At 47.0% G+C, this 20,667-nt stretch overlaps 1 long non-coding RNA gene across 1 annotated transcript in view; it reads right to left on the bottom strand.

Annotated features, from left to right (window-relative positions):
* Positions 1–20,667, bottom strand: part of LOC118594613 — a 200,629-nt gene that overhangs the window by 159,296 nt on the left and 20,666 nt on the right. The window contains exon 2 of the long non-coding RNA XR_004946390.1: positions 20,174–20,285. This is a non-coding gene — a long non-coding RNA (uncharacterized LOC118594613). The remainder of the gene's footprint in view (positions 1–20,173; positions 20,286–20,667) is intronic.

Genomic DNA, 20,667 nt, shown 5'->3' with positions numbered 1-20,667 from the left:
CCACACTGTGTGGTGAGGGAGATCAAGGAGGTGAAAACCAGTCCAGATGTTTCCTTCCAGAGGTGTTTCTGCTCATCAGACCTGCAGATTTACACGAGAGGATTGACCTTCCCTAGTCAAAAGACAAAGCCTCATCTGTCAGAAATACGTGCAGTAGCACATCCATTCCATTATCTGATACCACAGGTTCTTTTTTCCATTTTCAGTGGAAACTGCACAAAAGAGAATTTACCAAAATTCTGTAAGACACAAACGCAGTAACACTAATAAATGCTTGGCTCTACATGTGAGTTTGCCCATGTTATCCATCTCAACTGTCTTAGTTAGGTTTACATTGCTGTGATAAAACACCATCACCAAAAGAAACCTGGGAAGGAAAAGGTTTATTTCAACTTACCACTCTCAGGTCACACTCTGTCACTGAGGGAAGTCAGGGCAGGAGCTCAGGGCAGGAACTGAAACAAGGCCATGGAAGAACACTGCTTACTGCTTTGTCCAGCCTGCTTTCTGATACAACGCAAAACCACCTGCCCAAGGGCAGCACACCTACTATAGGCTGGGCCATCCCACATAATCATTAAGATGCTCCACAGGGGTGCCCATAGACCAATCTGGATGGGGTATTTTCTTAAATGAGGTTCCTCCTTCTCAAATTAATCTAGCTGTGTCATGTTAAACACCACCACCACCACCACCCCCCAAAAAAACCAAAAAACAGACAACTGACGTTTTGTCAACTTGACAGACCAACTCATTGCCACTAAAGAATAACCTTTCTTTCCTTTATTGTTTATTCCCAAGATCTCATATTAGTATCAATTATTCCAATATAAAACACATTCCAACTTTTAAAAGTCCCATAGTCTTTAAAATTTCACTTTTTGTTTGTTCAAGACAGGGTTTCTCTGTGTAGTTTTGGTGCCTGTCCTGGATCTCACTCTGTAGACCAGGCTGGCCTCGAACTCACAGAGATCCACCTGGCTCTGCCTTCCAAGTGCTGGGATTAAAGGCGTGCACCACCACTGCCTGGCACTTTCAAACACTTTAAAATTCAATCTCACTGGGCAGTGGTGATTCACGCCTTTAGTTCCAATCTCTGTGAGTTCAAGGCAAGCCTGGTCTACAGAGTGAGTTCCAGGACAGCCAAGGCTATTACACAGAGAAACCTTGTCTAGAGAAAAAAAATTTTCAATTTTGTTAAAACATCCAAAGTCTCTCTAAAACATCCACGATCTCTCTAAACTCCCAAAGCCTCTTAACTGTGAGATACTGCAAAATAAAAATTAAGTTACACTTTTCCCATTTCAGGAACAGCCAGGGAATTACAATCAGATCAAAACAAAACCAAAGTTCAGCAATGTAAAACACTCAGTGTTAGATATCTGGGGTCCAGTCACAAGCTGCTGAGCTCCAATCTGCTTCTCTGGTTCTACTACACACAGCACATGAGGCTTGTCTGCTAGGCTCAGGCCAGCTCCACACCCGGCTGCTGCTGCCTTTGGTGGTCATACCTCACGGTACTGGCATCTCCAAAATGTCAGGATCCTGCTGTAACTGAGGGGCACTTTCACCAATAGCTTCTTCTGGGCTGTCTTCAGAGACTCTGATCCCACCACATGGTACAACCTGCAACTTCTCTCCATGACCCCTTCCATCCTCGGGTTTCTACTGTGGCCTTCACTAATGGCCTCTCCTAGTGCCAAGCCATAACATAACCATTACCACCTGGGAAACTCTCATACATTACCAGGTTCAGCGGCCACCACAAGGAATGCTAACCTTGAAGAAATATTAACAAGATTTCACCTTGATGATGCTAGGCTGTGCTCCTGCACTCCCTCTACCCCATCTTGGAGGTGGGGGTGTATTTTCTGAGACAGGATCTCTCTTTGTGGTCCTGGCTGTTCTAGAACTCGCTATATAGACCAGGCTGGAATCCAACGCACGTAACTCCTTCTGCCTCTGCCTCCCACGTGCTGGGATTGAAGACACGCATGGCTACACCCAGCACTAATTTCTTCTTAATCACAGCTGATTGTTCAGCTCCGCCTGACTAGCATGAGCTATCCCAGCAAAGCAAAGGTTTTACTTTACTGGTTCTCTCATTAATCACAGTCACTTCTTAAGCCATAGCTGACCGGAACCACAGATTCTTAATCAAAATATCACACAAAGAGCCTCACTAGAGTCTCTGCTTCCCCGTGAAACCTCACAAACTAGGCCTCCATCATCTCCATTACTCTCAACATTCTTATCTTCAAGCTCCCACAGAACTGCCCACTGAGCTAAACATTCAATGGCTTTCCCAGCCCAAAGTTCAAACGCTACCACAATCCTCCCCAAAACACACGGTCAGGTCTTTGACAGCAATACCCCACTACTTGGTACCATTTATTGCCTTAGTTAGGTTTCTGATGCTGTGATAAAACACAATGACCAAAAGCAACGTGGAGAGGAAAGGGTTTATTTCAGCTTACAATTCTCAGGTCACACTCCATCATTTAGTGGTGTCAAGGCAGGAACTCAAGACAGGAACCTGGAGGCAGGAACTGAAGCAGAAGCCACAGAGGAGTGCTGTTTACTGGCTTACTCAGCCTCCCGTCTTAGACAACCCAACACCACCTGCCCTGGAGGAGACGGTAGCTCTACCCACAATGGGCTAGGCACTTACACACTAATCACTCATGAAGAAAATGCCACCACAGGCTTACCTACAGGCCATTCAAGTGTGGGCATTTTCTCATCTGAAGTTTCTTCTTCCCAAATGCCTCTAGTTTGGGTCAAATTGACAAAACTATCCAGGACATAAGCCATTAACAATAAAAAAACAAAATTTGAAGCCAACTCCTGAAATTGTCCTCTGACCTTCATGTACTCACATACACATACATACACACACACACACACACACACACACACACACACACACACACACGGTGGTACCTGCCTCTAATCCTAGCACTTGGTACAGGTAGGAAGATAAGAAATCAAAGCCATCCTTTGCTACACAGAAAGTTTATGTTCAGACTAGACTATGTAAGGTCTCATTTCAGGGCTGGAGAGGTGGCTTGGAGGTTAAGAGCACTTACTGCTCTTATAGAGGACCTGGGTTTGATTTCCAGTCCCTACCCAGTAACTCCCAACCATGGATAAATTTCAGTTCTGGAGTATCTGATGTTCTCTTGGCCTCTGATGGAACCAGTAATGTATGTTTTACATATACATACATGCAAGCAAAACACGCACATGTAAAATAAAATGAATAACTCTAAATAAAAAAATTTAAGACCTTCTTTTAAAAAACAGTTAAAAACTAGGATGATTAGAGACAAAAAGAACTGAGACGAGAGCTGTGGCTTAGGCCGTGGGCACTTGCTGTGTAAGATCGACAGCTTGAGCTTCCTCCCCAGGACACACGGAAAGACGGAAGGAGAGAACCGACTCCAGAGTTGTCCTCAGACCTCCACATATGCACCATGGCACATGCACCCCCACACAATAATAATAGCAATAATAATAATAATAATAATAATAATAATAAATGGCAATCAATGTTTAAAACGTCCTTTGAAAAGAATAATATAAGCATAACAGCAGTCAAGTTCCACAAACGGGAAAACTTAAAAAACGCTGCAAATATGTGACAGCAACACCACTAACTTGTGTCTCAGGGTCCCCTTCCTTTTCTGGTAGTCCCAGAAGGATTTCAGGAGCCTCCATTTTGATTTTTTCATTGCAAATGTAGAAGTAGTTGCAGTAGCAAAGACTATATAGTATGAACTTTTAACAGCTTTCTAACAATGATCTGCTCATGTCAATGAAGCTTTAACCTTTATCTGCACCTGCCATGTGTTTGCTCAATGATATCTTCCACACATAACAGGTCAGGCACCAGGTGTGCTGGCCTATGCCTGCAATCCCAGAAAATGGGAGGCAGAGGGAAGAGGAGTCATTGCTAGTTCAAGGCCAGCTTAGTCTACTTACCAAGTTCTAGACCAGCCGAGGTTACACAGGGAGAATCTATCTCAAACAAGAATTCATTCATTAAGAAACAAGCAAACAGCTGGGCAGTGGTGGCACACACCTTTAATCCCAGCACTAGGGAGGCAGAGCCAGGCGGATCTCTGTGAGTTTGGGGCCAGCCTGGGCTACCAAGTGAGTTCCAGAAAAGGCACAAAGCTACACAGAGTACACAGAGAAACCCTGTCTTGAAAAACCAAAAAAAAAAAAAAAAAAAAAAAAAAGGAAGGAAGGGAGGGAGGGAGGGAGGGAGGGAGGGAGGGAGGGAGGAAGGAAGGAAGGAAGGAAGGAAGGAAGAAAGAAAGAAAGAAAGAAAGAAAGAAAGAAAGAAAGAAAGAAGCAAACAAAAGACAGTAATATTGACCAAGCCTGGCATTTTTGTTGTTTTAATAAAACACCCTCCAGAAAAGTAGGAGACTTGCCTGGATTGCCTCTGCCACCATGGAGATTTCTTTTTCTTTTCTTTTCTTTTCTTTCCTTTTTTTTTTTGTTTGTTTTTTTTGTTTTTGTTTTTGTTTTTTCGAGACACGGTTTCTCCTTGTAGTTTTGGTGCTTGTCCTGGATCTTGCTCTGTAGACCAGGCTGGCCTCTAACTCACAGAGATCTGCCTGCCTCTGCCTCCCAAGTGCTAGGATTAAAGGTATGCACCACTGCCACTCGACTTATAATATTTTTTTCTTTTAATTTTAATTTTACGTGTATTAGTGTTTTGCCATGGCAAGTTTCAGGTCCCCTGAAACTGGAGTTACAGACAGTTGTGAGCTGCCATGTGAGTGCTGGGACTTGAACCCGGGTCCTCTGGAAGAGCAGCCAGTGCTCTTAACTGCTGAGCCATCTCTCCAGCCCTGAGATTTCTTTTTCATTGTGAGGTGCATATGCAGCCTTCAGGCCTTCACTGCCCATGAAGCCAGGATCCTGTACCCCCATCTGCAATGGCCTGGATGCCCAGCCAGAAGCACAGCATCATGGCAAGCCTTTCTCTTCTGGACAGTGATGAGTGGAGACAAGCTGAATTATTTTCATTATATGAATGAAACGAAACCAAGAGGGATAACGAGTCTCATCCAGAAAGGCCATGATCAAGGTAAGAGGGAGAAAGGAAATCGAGAAGGGCCCCTCCCAAGGCCGCAGTGCCTGCAAACCATGTCAGAGGTGTGTCTGGCCCTGCCCTGTGGGTTTTAGAAGACAAGACGGCTGACAGTAAAAGCTCATGCGGATAGGGTTTCATCACTGTGGTCCAACATCAGGACTAAGAGCGACCTGAAGCCCTCCCACCTCCCTGTTCAGCCCAACTTAGCTCTTTTTCCTCTTCAGTAGTAATATGATAATAGAGGGCCTCCCCTGCACCCAGAACTGTGTAAAACATGGCACCCATCTTATTTCAGTCTCTCAACTAACCCTATCATCACTTGGCACTGTTATCATCCCACCTGACACTCTGAGAGGTAGAATGTCTTGCCCAAGGTGACAGGGTTGAGGAACCAGTAAACCAACATCCGTCTGGCTCCGGGGCTCAAACTCTCTATCCTCTATCTTCCAGCCCTTCTTGCCTTCCTTCCAGCTCTTGTGGACTTGCTATGTAATTAAGGATGACTTTAAAATTCTAATCCCCCTGCCTATACCTCTCAAGCACAGTGCAGGCCTGTGCCACTATACAGTGCTGGGGATCAAACTGAGGCTTTGTGCATGCCAGGCCAGCATCCTACTAAAAGGTCTGCATCCCCAGCTCTCCATCCCACATTCTTATTTCCTCTTTTCTTGGTGTGATTGCTTCTCTCCTGTATGCTCAATGATTTCCTCCCCTTTACCCCAAAGTTGGTCCAGAACCTTTGGTGGGATCGTGGGCCACTTGGGAGGCTAAGCTTTCCTACTTGGGAGAGCACCGGGCCCTGCAGGTAGAGTAGATGATGCTTCTGATTTCTAGGGAACAGGAAACCTCCCCAGGCTGCCTGCCTGCAATCAATCCAAGCCTCTTTCTTTGTGATTTCTATTTGCCGGCAGGAGACCTCCTCAGGAGACTGGAGGTGACCTTGGCAGGGCACTCACACATTCGGTTCCTGTTTTCCTGTTTGTCAACTGGGCAGCTCCAGCCTCTTACAGGGCTTGCTGTGGACTATCTGGAGCAACACAAAGTATGTGGAAAGTGATCTTGAAAAATGAACTCAAAACACTGACAGGTCTCTACTCCATCCTATAGCTTACATCCCAAATCTAGTCCACTCCCTTCTGAATTCTGGATGAGAGTCCTTAGCTCTCCTACCTTCCTGCCTTCCTGGTGTATGTTCAGACCAAGAATACAGGGGGGTGGGGGACGGCACACACGACAGGCAGCAGGACCCATAACCCGTTATCAAACTGTCCTTAGTCCTTCCCTTGGTTCCTCTGTCACTCTGTCACTTAGCACTTACTTACTAGGTAGGTAGAACAGCTTAACACCCACCCAGGCCTTGCGTGGTCCTGAGGTTCTGATTAGGTGTGTGCTTCATATAATTTTTTTTAATTATTCATTTTATTCCTTTATGAGGAAAGTAAGATTCAGCCTAGCAAGTTAACGAAATTAAAATCCTGCACAGTGGTGGGGCATGCCTTCGATCCCAGTACTTGGGAGGCAGAGGCAGGGGGATCTCTGTGAGTTCCAGGCCAGCCTGGTCTACAGAGTGAGTTCTAAGACAGCCAAGGAGGGCTACAGAGAGAACCATTGAGAGAGAGAGAGAGAGAGAGAGAGCGCGAGCTGGGAGATGTCAGATTCAAGGTCAGATGTCAACCTGAACCACACTGGACTGTCTTTATAACAGGCTCATCAAAGCCACCTTTTGCTAAACTACACCGATTCCACACTTGGGTCCACATGTAACTAAAGCCGGCATCTCTGCCTTCCTGTTGTATCTGTCTCCTTTACTTTGGGTCAGTCATCTGCTCACGGCTGCAGGTAGGCTGATGACTCACTCAGGAATGTCTATTTAAAATCGCAATGCTTATCTAACCCATTCAGGCCCCTCCAACGCTGGAGGCAGAAAGATAAGGAACTGAGGCATCTGACTGTCAGTGTTTCCAAAGCCGTGCTCTAGAAGGTCAAAAGGTCCCCACAGGTCTCCAGTCACTGTCCGTGGTCGTCTGGAGTCTAGGAACAGCAAATTTCACAGACCATCACCCTGTGAGGAGAGCAGCCCTGGGGAAGGCATGATCATCTTTTGAGGTGCAGATTGCTTCCCTCAAACACTAAGGACTTCAATGTTCTTGCTTTAACAACACCACCTTGCAGAGCTAGAATGCAGACCACACTCTAGCCAAGGCTGTGTAACTATGCATACTTCTTCTCTACTCTATAGCAAAGACATCCTCCCTTATTCAAGCTGAGAGAAATCCACATGGTGGATGCATGACGTGTATCTACAGCTCCATTCCTCCGATGCCTAGAACACTTAGAACAGCTGTCCTGTAATAAACACTCAATAATTATCTTAGCCCCTGGACAAATTAATTTGGCCGAAAATTTCTCATCAACTATTTCCAACTATCCCTTGTTCTAGACTGTAGATTTGGTACCTTATCTTTTCCCATTTCTGTTGCCTTCTCCCTCAAGGCCACAGTTGGAAACAATGTTGTGAACACAGTACAGTATGATAGCATCTGGTCTTGGGAGATGCTCTGGGGCGGTCTGCTTTTGGAAGTGTTCACTCTCACTTGCCTTTTTCCATCGCAAACACGTGACCAGTTGTCTAGGGAGGCTGGAAGAGGTCTGGCACCTGCTTCCCCGGGCCCTGGGTTCTGCTCCTGCCTCTGTTCTGTGCCACTCATGTGCAGCCTGCTGGGTTCTGACTCACATTTCTCCAGTGTCGGACAGGGGAGTACTGGTCTATGGTCTTCACAGACTGCACTGAACAGCAGTCAGAGCAAATACTTGGAAGTAAGGAGAGAGGAAGGGTCTCTAAAAAGGGTGGGCAACCGTGTCAAGAAAATGCAAGCAAGTGGCAATCTGGATATCTGCCTGTGAATAAAGGAGAGGCTGTCTTTTTCTCCTCTGGCTCCTGTTTGCCCTATAAATCTCCGTTCACTAATCCGAGTGTTTTAATTACCACTGTATAATACAGCACGCTGTGTTGGGTCTATCATAGGGAAATTAAAATGAAGGTGGGGGGCTGAGGGATCCAGGCTGCCTCAGTTATCCATTTCTCTTGTTTACGGCAATCCAAAGGTGCTTCTCCCCCTTCTGCCATAAACACAACATGGGGTTTTCCAGAATCAAACATACTACTTCCCTTCCAATCAGAAGAAGGCACCGAGTCTTAAGCTGGTATCTACCACGCTTCTCCTGGGCTAGCAATCTCCTTGGCCAATGTGACACTTAAGCCTCGTAGAAAGCAGAGGAACCAAATCATGAATTAAACACAAGTAGATTTATGAAAGAGGAGTCCCCAGTGTGAGGAAGCTTGCTGATTTAGATCAGTGGAGAGAGCCGGGAACATGCCTGGAACCCCAGCACTCAGGAGGTGAAGTTAAGACCGCCATTTAAATACCACCTCCTCTACCTACCACACTACCTGGCTGGTCATGGGCAAATCCCATGGTCTCTCTGAGCTTCAGCCTTCATCAAAACTCTTGGCACAGTGACTGTGGCAGAGCAGGTGTTGCACAACACAGCCCCATCTCATCCTTTTCCCGCTGCCATCCCAACTGCCAGCAGCAAGCCTCTTCCTAAAATCTGTGTGCCACAAACTCTCCACTCTACATCGTCAGTGAGGCTTCCCGACCACCAGAGGAGGAACTAACTCTTCCATCCACACACACACTGCAGCTCCCTTTCACTCCCCATTCCTTTCTCTCTTTTGTCTTTTTGGTTTTTCAAGACAGGGTTTCTCTGTGTAGCTTTGGTGTCTGTCCTGGACCTTGCTCTGTAGACCAGGCTGACCTCGAACTCACAGAGTGCTGGGATTAAAGGTGTGTGCCACCACCACCCAGGCTCACTCTTCATTTCTATCATAACCTAAACCCTGTCCTGCTCTTCCACAAATACACATATATAGAGACACACGCATATTTGTATGCACAGTATATAGATACGTACTTAGGGATTTTGTTAACCTCCAAGTAGGATGGTATTTTATTGATTGCTGTTATCTCTAAGACCTGTGACAGTGGTAATGGGTGTTTAATACATATTAACTCAGGTTTCAGCAAAGGACCCAGGTTTGATTCCCAGGCAAGTCACTGTGCCTGCAATTCCAGTTCCAGGGGCTCTGAAGTCATCTGACTCATACACTCACATAAACTCATGTAGGTGTGTGTGTGCGTGCATGTACTAAAAGCATATTAAAAATTAAATTTTTAAGCCAAGCATGGTGGCACACACCTTTAATCCCTGCATTGGGAAGCAGAGGCAGGTGGATCTCTGTGAGTTCGAGGCCAGCCTGGTCACAAAGCCAGTTCCAAGACATCCGGGGCTACACAGAGGAAACCCTGCCTCAAAAAAACAAACAAACAATTAAATTTTAAAAAATAAGAAAAAATATTAACTCAGTGATTACACAGGATCCATTTTTCTCGTAATGACTGGAAAGGCCATCTAAGATCAAAGTTATTCTTAATCCAGGAAACTGATACCAGAAGGTATCAGGTGACCTGCCTTCAGGTTCCCACTTCCCCAGACTTGAGTAGTGGAGGGTGGGGACTCAGACCTCCTGGTAGCTTTGCTCTAGTTGGGGCTAGAGCAAAGTGCCCTGACATACTGGTGGCACTCACTAGTCAGTACCCTCTCAGGCTGCATCTGGGGAGTGCAATAATCCGATGGCTGTCCGTGAGCGCTCAGAACTTCTGTGCTCTGACCAGCATGCTATGAAAGGACAGGTGGAAACAGAGACCTCGTCTGGAAATCCAAGAACAAATGTGCTCCAAGCTGAGGCATGACAGCTGCGGCACACGGGAGCCAAGGCGGGCTGCAAATCTCCCCACAACTCCACCAGCACCAAGGACCCTCTCTCTTGTCTCTCTGCCATGATTGAGAACAAGCAACTGCAGTCCAAGTTCCAGAGTGCCAGGGTGACTTCCTTATGCACAGACCCAGGGGATTCTGGGAGTCGGAGTCTCACCCCAGCTTCACCACGGTTAGGCATATAACCTCAACCAGTACCAACTGTTCATCTCTTAGGATCAAATGAGAAAAAAGGAATAGCATACTGCACAGTGCAAGGCACAGGATAAATACCTAACATGAACTGTTGTATGGGACGCCACTGGTACCAAAAATCCCATCCCCACCCACTTCAACAACTATCTGACCTAAGTCCAGCACTAGGCAACTCTTAAAGGGACTTCATTTTCCCATTTAAGTAGAGTGGAAAGTGGGGGTGTATGGTTGCATTGACTTGGCATACACAGGGCCAGGATGCTATTCCCAGCATTCACACACACACACACACACACACACACACACACACACACACACACAGACACACACACATGTAGAGGCAGTCGCTCAGATTCCACACAAGGTCCCAAGCCACTCAAGACCCCCCTTTATGGCCACTCAGGAGACTTCAGAAGGCTAGAAAACCAGAGTTCCAACCTGAGAGCCTCAACCACTCACAACAGCTCTGAGAGAGAGAGAGAGAGAGAGAGAGAGAGAGAGAGAGAGAGAGAGGCACAAGGGCTTGCCCAGGTCCCCCTGGAGGCTGAGGAGACAAAAGACCCAAACTAACATTTCCCTGTAATCTGTTCAGCACCAATTTTAACAAGCTCAAAGGTACTGAAGAGGGACCCCACCAGTAATCAGAATGCAATGACAGATGAATCTGGGCTGGGGTGGCTGGTCCAGTTCAAGATTCTGAACCTCAGAACCTTTCTCACCAGTCCATACAAATAGCATCCATCACCTACCTCTTGGTTTTAACACAAAGATTAAGGGCAACAATTGGGCTTAGCACAGTGCCTGGGGAATCTGCTGCTGCTTTTAATACTCTAGAAGCTCAAGGAAGACAATTCCAGAATAAATAGTAATTGCTCCACAGGAACACTATGTACAACTAAGGCAGCCCCTTCCTAGACCACAGACCAGGCAGGTCCACTTCATTATGGGTCAGGCCACAGGTTGAGAGAGAGTACTAACTTCATCAGGCAATTCCAGAAACCTTAAACTGGCAGCAACAAAGAGGCATGGGACCAGCGAAGGTCAAGTGGCGACAGGCACAGGGACACTGATACAGGAATGCCAGCTGCAAGAGCAGGTGTGTTCCCCATGAAGTAACTCTGATGTATCCCTACTTCGGCTTGGCAACAGAGACCACCACCTCTTGGGACCATTATTTCGAGACTGTTTCTCCAGCAGAGTAGCTCAATGATAAACTCTGGGGTCACCTAAACCAGTTGTGGGAAAGAAGGCGCCGGTAACTTTCAACTACTTCAAGCCATCTCCGCGTGCCTCAGTTTCCCTCCACATTAAAGCCAAGGATCCCGGCCCTTGCTTAGGCTTTGGCGGGGTAGTACTTCCCGGGTAGGGCACCCAGCAAGCAGCAGCAGCAGCAGCAGCAACAATGCAACCCACCAGCGGCGCGCGCCCACGTGGGCTGCGGGCCATCCTTGGCTGCAGCTGCTGGGGGAAAAAAAAAAAAGCTCTCCACAGCAAGCAGCTGGACCGGGGACTGGGATGTTCCCCTAAGCGTAGGGGGTGCTCCCTCCTAGGCTCGCAGGAGCCTGAGCAGAGAACCCCGGGCGAAAGCCGGAGCCAAAGCGGCCACGGGAGCGCAGACGCCCCGCTGCGCTGGGCCCGGCGGGGGCGGCGGAGGCGGAAGCGGGGGCGGCCGTAGCGCGGTGGGGATGTTTAAAGGAAATTTACAATCATTTCCTCTCTGTGGTTTGGTGACAAATCAACAACATCCTGTTCTTTTGTGAGACTCCGGGCGCCTCCGAGGCGGGGGCAGTACTCGGCTCTTAAAGAGACAGCACAGGCCCCCCCCCCCCCCCCCAGCCCTTCCCAGTGCTTCCCCCCCCCCCCCCACGCCCAACTCTGGACTTCCAGCCTCCCCTAGGCGCCGCCTCCGGGCAGGATTGTCCAAGCCGCTGCTCCTGGGGTTCTGAGCCACAGCCTGGATGGTGCCCCTCCCCTGCAGTGTGCTCCCCTCCCAAGGTCGCAGGGAAACCGTGGCCAACGCCATTGTTGGTTGTTGCATCGGGGGTCATCTCCCACAGAGGGGATGTGCTGGGAGTTCTGGGTTGGCCCTTCCCTACCGGGGAGCAGTGCCTTGAGAGCCTTGGACCTCTGGGTACTTTTTATCCCCTTCTGCCAATCCCCTTTCCTCAGATTTTCCAGCCTCCAAACTGTGGATTTATGGTTAAAATGTCGATGTGCGCACACGAGGTTTATAAAACGCCAAGGCAGAGAGACTTTCCGAGCTGTGGAAGTAATGAGAATCAGATGCTTAGGATCAAGGGGGGGATCGGGCGGGGGGGGGGGGGATACAAAACGCAAAATACTCAACTGCCCTCTTCGGATTTTGTTCATTCAGTCACTTAATGATTATTTTTTACTAAGCGCTGGTCATCACTCTGGCCCACTGTACAACAGTAATGTACCAGACCTTGGCCCCAGGATGCTTAGAACTTCCCAGATTTTAAGCATGGGTATGGGTAGATGGAGTATTCCACACCTATAGACTAAAGCGCTCATCAGAACAGGTGTTCTCTGTAAGAACTCTGAGGAGGTAGTCAGCTCACCTGAGACTAAGACCCCAGCCCTATGCTGGGTGGTGGCGGCCCATGCCTTTGATCTCAGTACTGTACTCTGAAGGCAGAGGCAGGCTGTTCTCTCTGTAAATTGGAGGTCAGCCTGGTCTACAGAGTGAGGTCCAGGACAGAGGACAGGCACCAAAACTACACAGAGAAACTTTGTCTAAGAGGTATTGTTAGGAAAGAGCTGGAGGCCTCACCACCTGAAGGACATCCCCAGGATCTCCCAGGCCTCCTGGTGCCCTCTCTAGATGCAAATTAGGATTCTGAAAGAAAAATGTCCAAAGCTCTGGTCCCCTTGGGCTGAGGCTGTACCCCAGACTGAACTTGCTTGGTATAGTTTGCTCTCTAGCACTGTTAACTGAACTTGATTCTTGGGGTACAGACTGTGATCAAGGGGTTTACTGATCTCTTTGCCTCTTTTCCCAATGTGGCCATTGAGAATAAATCTTAAAAAAAAAAAAAAAAAAAAAACAAAACTATTAATTTGACAGTTTTGATTAGCTTCTCAAGACAACTTAACTTGTTGAGGGTACAGACTTGGGACCAAGTTAGTTCAACAGTACCTCAAAAACCAAAGACATTAACCCACATGAGATCTAGGGAGTGAGAGTTCCTGGTAAGGAGGCCGTAGGCACTAAACTTTCAGGAAGGCTCAGGGACATGCTTAATAACTAACCAAGATCCCCATTAGTGATGTCTAACTCCTTTGATCCAGCACCCAGGAGGCAGAGGCAGGTGGATTCCCTGAGTCCAAGGAAAGTCTGCTCTACATAGCAAATTCCAGCCTAGCCGGGGCTACATAGTAAGACACTGTCTCAAAAATAAATAAAGGAAGGAAGGGAGGGAGGGAGGGAGGAAGGAAGGAAGGAAGGAAGGAAGGGAGGAAGGAAGAAGTAAATGAATTCAGAACCAGGGACCTAGAAAATCTTAAGTTTGAGTCTCAAGGCAGCTAGGCCTTGAGTACCTATCATACAATACTCCATGAGCATCAAATACATTTCATCTAATTTATCAGACAAGAGTAATGGCCCAATAAAATAGATATAATGATTATTCCCACTTTGCAGATAAGGAAACAGGTACAGAGAGAATGTGGAACTTGGTCAAGACCAAGAGGGCCTCTAAGAAGAGGTGACCAGGTTGTTAAGGATGGTGCAGCTGTAGAAAAACATGGGCCAGGCGGTGTTGATGCACGCCTTTAATCCCAGCACTTGGGAGGCAGTGGCAGGCCAATCTCAGTGAGTTCAAGGCCAACTAGGTCTTGTAGAGAGTTCCAGGACAGCCAAGACTGTTACACAGAGAAACCCTCTCTTGAAAAACTGAAGAAGAAAACAAAACAAAACACGGTGTCATGAGTCTTGGCCATTCCTACGTGACAGAGGCCAGAGCCTGGATGCCAGGGTGTTGGTCCCAAGTGACAGAGTGCAGCCCTAAGAAAACAGCTGATCTCTCAAATCCCGAGGTCCTGCTGCAGTTAGAGAAACCATTTGGCAGAATAAAGAGGAAACAGCTGCCTGGGTGCCCCGGGAACAGAACACTCCCCGGCACTTCACATCCCCCATGTGAGGCTACCATTACCCTTTTGACCCTGTCACACCACCTTCCCATTTGTGCAGTAGCCGGAGGCAGGACCCAGAGGAGGGTGTGGTGTAAGTGTCCACCAGGGGAAGTTCCCAGGGGAAGGAAATGCTCCCGGAAAGCAGAGACTGGAAAACAGGGAAGAACCGACGGTAAATAGGGTGGTCCTGCTAAAAGCCCAAGAGGGGGCTGGGTGTAGCAGTGCACCTTTAATTCTAGCACTTTGGACTTTGGATCCAGCCTGGTCGCTAAATGAGTTCCAGGTCAACCAGATTTAAATGGCGAGATCCTGTCTATAAAAACAAAAATACAGAGAAAGAGTTCTACTGACCAGAAGGAACCCAGGAAGGCTGAAACAGGAGGATCGTGAGTTTGTAGCTAGCCTGGGCTATCTAGGGGAAGGCAGGAAGGAGGCCCAAGATGTCCACATACAGAACAGGATCTTCTCCTCTCCCAGTGTTTAGGACACATTATATTGCATGAAGGCAGGAGTACATCAACCCACAAACGTCAAAACCTCCCGGAAGGACAGCCTCTATAGGGTTGGCCTCAAATTCACAGGGACCCATGCCTGGATACCTACATACTTTTACTCCCTGCTTTAATCTCCGTATTATTTAAAGTGTTAGTTATTTAAGGACAAGGCCTGGCCAAAATGATGGCTCTTGTTAGAAGCACTTGCTTTGCCAACCTGATGACCTGCGTTCCATCCCAGGAACCCACAAGGAGCTGGATATGGTGGCATTCGTCCGTAACCCCAGTGCTCCTGCAGAGAGCTGAGAAGCAGGGACTGGAGAAGCTGGGAGGCCAACAAGCCTAGATAGAGCAGGCAAAGCCAAGCACGGACTCCTGAAAGCTGTCCTTTGACCTCTACACTCTTGCATGCCAGGCATGCATGCAGGCACTCACAAACACAGCACACACATAAATCATTCTTTCGTTTTGTTTTTCAAGAGGGTGTCTAGAACTCGCTCTGTAGACCAGGCTGGCCTCAAATTCACAGAGATCTACCTGCCTCTGCTTCCTGAGTGCTGGGATCAAAGTGGCCACCACCACTGCCCAGCTAAGCAGCATTTGAACACCGATGTAACTGGTCTTCCTCCCTCTCCCCACACAGTGCTAGGATTACAAGTGTGCACCACCACACACACCTAGTTATACGTGAAAGCAATGTCACTGTCCATCCCCCACCTGAAAGATATCCTCAGGGCCTCTCAGAGTCCCTCAATTCTCCAGCTAGAAAATGTGAACAAAATCTAGTCATTCTCTCCTAGCAAGCGCAAGGCCCTGAGTTCGATCCTCAGCTTAAAAAAAAAAGAAAAAAATCTAGTCATTCCCAAATCTGGGTACAAATTACATTCATAAGAAAGTGTCCAAAAACCACTGGGATTAAATCCAAGGCTTTGTGCATGCTAAGCAAGCACTCTACTATGATGAATTTTTATTTAAAATTATTTTATTTTATTTTATGTATGTGTTTTGCCTGCAGGTATGTCTGTGCACCACTTGTGTGCCCAGCTTTTGGAGACCAGAAAAGGGCATCAGATCCTGTAATCTGAAGTTACTAGAGTTACAGGCTGTCGTGTGGGCAGGAAATTGAACCTGGGTCCTCTGGAAGAGCAGCCGGTGCTCTTAACTACTAAGCCATCTCTCCAGCCCCATCTACTATGATGAAATAGACCTTAAAGGGGAAGCATCGAAACTGAGGCTGCTGGGACCATCATGCAGCGTTGACCCCCCCACAGGACATTCTCAAGGTCTCCAGCTGAGAATCATGGCTCCAGTACGTGCCCCACAGTTGCTTCTCAGACATCCTTCCATAGATGATCTACCTACCTACTGTCTCGCCTTCGTGTCCTAAGAAGGTTCTGGATTCCAGAAGGCAGATTTGAGAGCTGTGGGCTCCAACAGAGCAGAGATGACAGCATTTGTGGGAAGCGGGGAAATGGCCCAGACGGTCAGAACCGAAGACTAGAAATACAAAAAAGCTAAAGTAGAGGGCCTGCTTAGAGCATCACACGAAGGAGCTGCTCCTCCAATAAGGAGCAACTGATTGAGCCAGCACATGACCTGGGCCAACAGCGAGAGCTGCAGTGTTGGGTTCTAAGGGGACGACTGTCTGGTAACTTGGGGGTTTCTCTTACTATGCTTTCTTCTGTCTTTGATTCAGAAACAGCAGGAGACTGAGAAGACGGTGAGACAGCCAGTCCTCAGCCTCTCTAAGCCATCCTTCCCTCTTCTTGACCACGCAGTTGACAGTGAGAGTTAAATGCACTAATAAAGCCAAGTCCTCAGCCATGCACCTGGCACACACAGTGCATGGGAACTGCCAGCTTTAGAGTTAGAAGTACAAGACCTCAGGCCGTTACGGACCTCACCTAACATCTGAGGGAGGAAAGTGACTAAGTTAAGCAGCTCGTCAGTATTCACACACTGACGTGGTCTCAGAGAATAAAAGTCATTCAGGGGTCTATGCTTGCCCCAAATCCAATGGTGATTAGGCTATTATTTATTCAAAAATTATCACCTTTGAGCTGGAAGTATAGTTCATTGGTAAAGCACTTGACCAGCATGCACAAGGTCCAGCCAGGGCTTGCTAACTAATACTGCCCCCACCCCCTACACACACACACACACACACACACACACACACACACACAATATGGTGTGGCACACACCTTTAGTCCCAGCACCCAGAGACAGAGGCAGATGGATGTCGTGAGTTCGAGGCCAGCCTGGTCTACATAGTGAGTTCCAAGACAGCCAGGGCTACAAAGTGTATCCCTACTATTGGTAGTTTATATACTGAATGCTAGCTGATACAGACTGACATATACAGATAAAATGCCTTCCTTATGTTTTCTTTCTTAAAAAAACAAAACAAAAAAACTGCTACTTCCTTTCCAATATATTTTGGAGAGGGTTTCTGAGAATGGGAGGTTTAAACTGATAGACCATTAACAGCATAACAAAGCAAAATCAATTTTCCAGGTCTGGCTAACTCCAGAGCATCACTATTTAAAACTCTGCTTTTGGGAGAGGGACTCCAGGCTGGGAGGGACTTCCGGAGAAGGGTTTGTTCCTGGCTGGTGGGGAATTGGATAGATTGCCCATTTTTATGGCCAGTAAACATCATCACACCACAGCCTGGCTTCTGCACACACATTTTTAAGGGTTTGGTGTGAAATGCAGATTTCGGAGAAGAAAGTGCCTATCTGCCGAGATCAGAGCCAAAAGGTTCTCTTTGGCTTCAGATTGAGGGAATGGATCCCTGTTCTGGCTTCAGGGGGAGATCTGCTGAAATATAAGATGCTCTTAAATATTATCTAAAGCCACTGAGACACACACACACACACACACACACACACACACACACACACAGAGAGAGAGAGAGAGAGAGGGAGGGAGGGAGGGAGGGAGGGAGGGAGGGAGGGAGCCTTTTTCCAGCCATGGTGTAGAGCTTTACTGATTCCCATCATTCCAGGTGATCAGAAGGCAGAGAGAGTGGTGTCTGGGCAAAGGCAAATTGAAGGAGGCCTTTTCTAGTATAAATGCTCTCTGTTACCACCTTTGCTGTGAGAGACACTGGGACAATGAAGTGTTGCTGAATTCTTATAGAGAAAGAGGCTTTCTCACCTCTGCACCTTGCTATTGTTATCATAATTATTGACAGGGTCTCTCTATATAGCCCTGGCTGTCCTGGATGATGATGATGATGATGATGATGATGATGATGATGATTATTGTTATTATTATTATTGACAGAGTCTCTCTATCCAACCAGGCTGGCCTCAGAGACCAGCCTGCCTCTGCCTCCTGTGTGCTGGCATTTAATGGCGTGCACCACCACGCTCAGCTCCACTTGACTTTCCAGTGTACTGCTCCAGGGTTCCCACATCCCACAGCCATTGGGCACAGCCTCAAAATCCCTATAAAGTCTCTACTTTTATTTGGGCTTTCTTCATTTCATTTCTTCCTCTTTCTTTTTTGGTTTATTCAGGGTTTCTCTGTGTAGCCCTGGCTGTCCTAGAACTCCCTCTATAGAGCAGGCTGGCCTTGAACTTAGAGATCCTGCTGCCTCTGCCTCCCAAGTGCTGGGGCTAAAGGTGTGTGCCATCACCACCCAGCTGTTTGGGTTTTTAAACTGGTCTTACTACAAAGCTCTGATACTCATTCCTGAGGTAACTTGGAGTGGCTGCTAACTTACAGCAATCCTCCTGCCTGCTTCTTGAGTGTTGGATTTAGGTGCATGGTGTTTTGCTTGCTTGCAAGCCAAATATTTCTGGTTTGCTTATTTGATTGATTTATTTTCTATGATGCCCAGGCTGGCCTTGAGATCATAGTAATCCTCCTGCCTCTGCTTCTCCAATACTGAGATTTCAGGCCTGAGCTACCAAGTCCAGTAAAATTCCTTTAACCTACTGTCTCAGCATCTCCCAGGGCTCTGCCAAACAAATTACACAAAGCTGCTTAAAGAACACAGATGGCCCAATGGTTTGTTACAAACTGCAAAACAGTCTGAAGCAATATAATATTTCTACCAAACAAGTAGAAAACATATTTCCTCCTTTCTAATTTGAATCATTCCTGAGCTATCAATATGCAGACAGATCTTCTCATGACTATCAGCATGCAAGGAGATAGTGCTACTGTGATGTTCAGTAAGTGAGATGTATTAAGTGTGCTTTCAATGTCCAGTAGGTTTGCAGGGATGGAACCACCACCATAAACTGGGAGTCTACAAATTTTTCAGTTTTTCCAAGTAACAGTGGTTTCCAGGACACCCCCCCCCAAAAAAAAAAAAACAGTAGAATGCTTTTCAAAGTAATAAAACATTAAAACTATTGCTTTTCCTTTGTTAATGTCAATCACAACTGCTGTGGATATCTCTCTGTGTAAATAAAGTTCTGATTGGCCAGTGGCCAGGCAGGAAGTATAGGCGGGACAAGAGAGAAGAGAATTCTGGGAAGTAGAAGGCTGGGGAGAGACACCGCCAGCCGCCGCCATGAGAAGCAACATGTAAAGACACTGGTAAGCCACAAGCCATGTGGCAAAGTATAGATAAGCAGAAATGGGTTAAGTTAAGATAGAAAAAGTAGATAACAAGAAGCCTGCCACAGCCATACAGTTTGTAAACAATGTAAGTTTCTGTGTGCTTTCTTGGTTGGGTCTGAGCAACTGTGGGACTGGCGGGTAAGAGAGATTTGTCCTGACTGGGCCAGGCAGGAAAACTCTAACTACACACAACATTGCTAAAAAGGAACCCAAGAGCCAGGTGTAGTTCCCACACCTTTAATCCCAATACTCCAGAGGGCAGAGGCAGGGAGATCTATGTCAGTTCTAGGACCCCGGTCTACATAGTGAGTTCCAGGGCAGCTAGGGCAATATAATAGAGAGACTCGGTCTTAACAAAAACAAACAAACAACCAAACAAAAAAGGACTGAAGAATTAAAAATTGAAGTGGAAAATAAAGTCTCCATTTTAGACCATCATTCTATTGTTACTATTGTTGTTGTTATTATTACTACTATTATTTTGTTGTTCTGGTTTTTTTTTTGGTGACAGGGTTTCTCTGTGTAGCCCTGGCTGTCCTGGATCTCGCTCTGTAGACCAGGTTGACCTTGAACTCACAGAGATCCACCTGCTTCTGCTCCCCAAGTGCTGGGATCAAGGTTGTGCACCAGTGCCCTGTCTATATCCTTATAAAAAGTAATTCTAACTTGCTAGGTGGGAATGTAGCTCACGGGAACTTGCCCTGTATATCGAGGCCCTGGTCTGATTCCCTGTACCAGCAGAAGAGACTTTGAAAGGGGGGAAAAGACACTCCCGGGAAGTCCATGCTAGACTCCTTACCAGTCAACGCTTCTCACAGCTCCTGCCTGCCTAGCTGTCGCTGTCCGCCTCCTGGCATCCAATCACTTTTCCTGATTGCCTGTTTCCTTGGAGTAAATCCTCCACTAGGTTCCTAGAAAGAAAAATTCAGGTAATAAATTTCTCAGACCTTACATATCTGAAAACTATTTTTATTCCTTCATCTTTATTTTCATTCATTCTTTTTTTTAAGGCAGACTCAAGCGATCTGCCCACCTTAGCCTCCAGTAGCTGGGACCCTTGGCTTGCACTACTCCATCTGGAATTCTTCCTATTTGGATGGATAGTTTCACAAGGTATAAAATTCTAAACCTTATTCTCCTGGATTGACCAGCTCTGTTCCCAAGAAGTATGAGGGTCTCCAGTGTCCAGGTTGTTGAATAACAAGTTTCAGGGCTGGGGGAGGATAGCTCAGTCGGTAGAAGGAATGACCAGTTTCTTTTGTGAGCTACTATGAGAGGGCTGGGAATCGAACC

The sequence above is a fragment of the Onychomys torridus genome, chromosome 13 (genome assembly GCF_903995425.1).
Source record: "Onychomys torridus chromosome 13, mOncTor1.1, whole genome shotgun sequence".
In the NCBI taxonomy this organism is placed as follows: domain Eukaryota; kingdom Metazoa; phylum Chordata; class Mammalia; order Rodentia; family Cricetidae; genus Onychomys; species Onychomys torridus.
Note: the sequence above shows the minus strand (reverse complement) of the source record. Positions and strands in the feature narration are given on the sequence as shown.